The sequence below is a fragment of the Eimeria mitis genome, genomic scaffold, assembly GCF_000499745.2.
Source record: "Eimeria mitis Houghton genomic scaffold, Emh_scaff360, whole genome shotgun sequence".
NCBI classification, from domain to species: domain Eukaryota; phylum Apicomplexa; class Conoidasida; order Eucoccidiorida; family Eimeriidae; genus Eimeria; species Eimeria mitis.
The window spans coordinates 1,032-2,546 of NW_013571943.1; positions in this window are offsets into that span (position 1 = coordinate 1,032).

Sequence of the window (1,515 nt, forward strand, 5' to 3'; positions counted from 1 at the left end):
AGAGCGACAAAAGGAGAGAGATTGCGTCGTTACGGGAAGTTGCATGTAGCAGAGCTGCACAAACATCTTCACGGCTCTCGATCGCCTTGCCGCGCCTACAGTACTGGAGGAGATGGGTGGAAGGCATTCTACAGTAGTTGTTGTCGTACAGCCAAAACCTGCGTTTGTGAAGCAATTAGAGAAACATCTGCTCCGGTGTGTCCAGCACTTCATTCGACCTTCCCCACGTCTTCAAATTTGCAAAAAATATTGCAAGTGGAAGTGCATGAAAAGGCGAATAGCGTATCGAGAAAAATCTCTCTGCTCTTATCCGAGCGATGGCTGCGGATAGGTCTTCTAAGAGGCACACCCTAAGCCGCAGACGATTGTAGAAAAGTTCTTGCACGCCACATACGCCATTTTCTGCCTAAAGGCACCAGCCATTCGACAGCTATTCGCTGGTTTTATTTTTCCAGACAATGGGAAGGATTACAACTTGTTTTAATCTTAATATATGGGCAGGTTTTTACATTGTCTAAACAACGAGGCATACCCCCAGCTTCCTTCATTTCACTTACCGCCGAGACACATCGTCAGCCGCATGCCCTTGAGCCGCTTTGCCCGTGCATATCATTGCGGCTCGTTCTTGCACCAGTACCACCAATGCCTGCTACTATTGCCTGCTACGCAGCACTCTGCTTCCCCTGCACACGCAGAAAGCAACACAATCAGGCAAATTCACGCACAAAGTCTAGTTGCTGCAGACAACCGATGCGATGCCCCACTAAATATTCTGGGCAACGCGTACTGCAGGAGAAGAAGGTTATACCTTGGATCCAGCAGGTAGTAGCAAGCGAGAATGGACAGAGACACACACAATGGGGGACAAATTGGGATGCGGGGATTCCCTACTTCTCAAAAAGGAAGCTTCGTGGTGCGTCTTTGTCCACCGTTCTTTCGTTGCTTTTTCCTGGAGATTGCTGATGCCTCATTACTGGCGAGAGGGGACACAGGCACTCCCTTGGGACGGGGATCCCCAGCTAGAGCGCAGCTGTGATTCCTGCCGCTCGATAAAGGGATTCCTTGAAACCCTGTCAGCCTCCATCTGCGTGCGGCGCAGTATTTGTTCTTCTTTACACAACTCTCAACCTTAATTTTCGCTTCGCGAAGTCGTGACAAACTAGGCCTACCGGTAGAGAAGAGTTCATTCTGATCAAATGTCCCTTGAAAGCGTGACATTCTGCGCAAGAGTAGCGCACAAAGTCTATGTTTAAGGGGTCCGGTAGCCACTAATCTGTGAATGGTTCAACAGGAGTGGTCAGAACCTTGGTTGCCCACAAGGAATTCGCGAAACTCTTCAAAAACATCGAAATTGCTTCGAACAGTTGCGCCAGGCTGCATGTATAGATGAGCATTTGGGGAAATCCCGCAACATATAGATAGGAAAAGAGTCTCTAAGAAGTATGATAGTGTGAAGGGGTAAAATAACGTCGCTTCTTCACTTTTTCCTTCCTTTGCCCTCTGTGGTCCGCAATG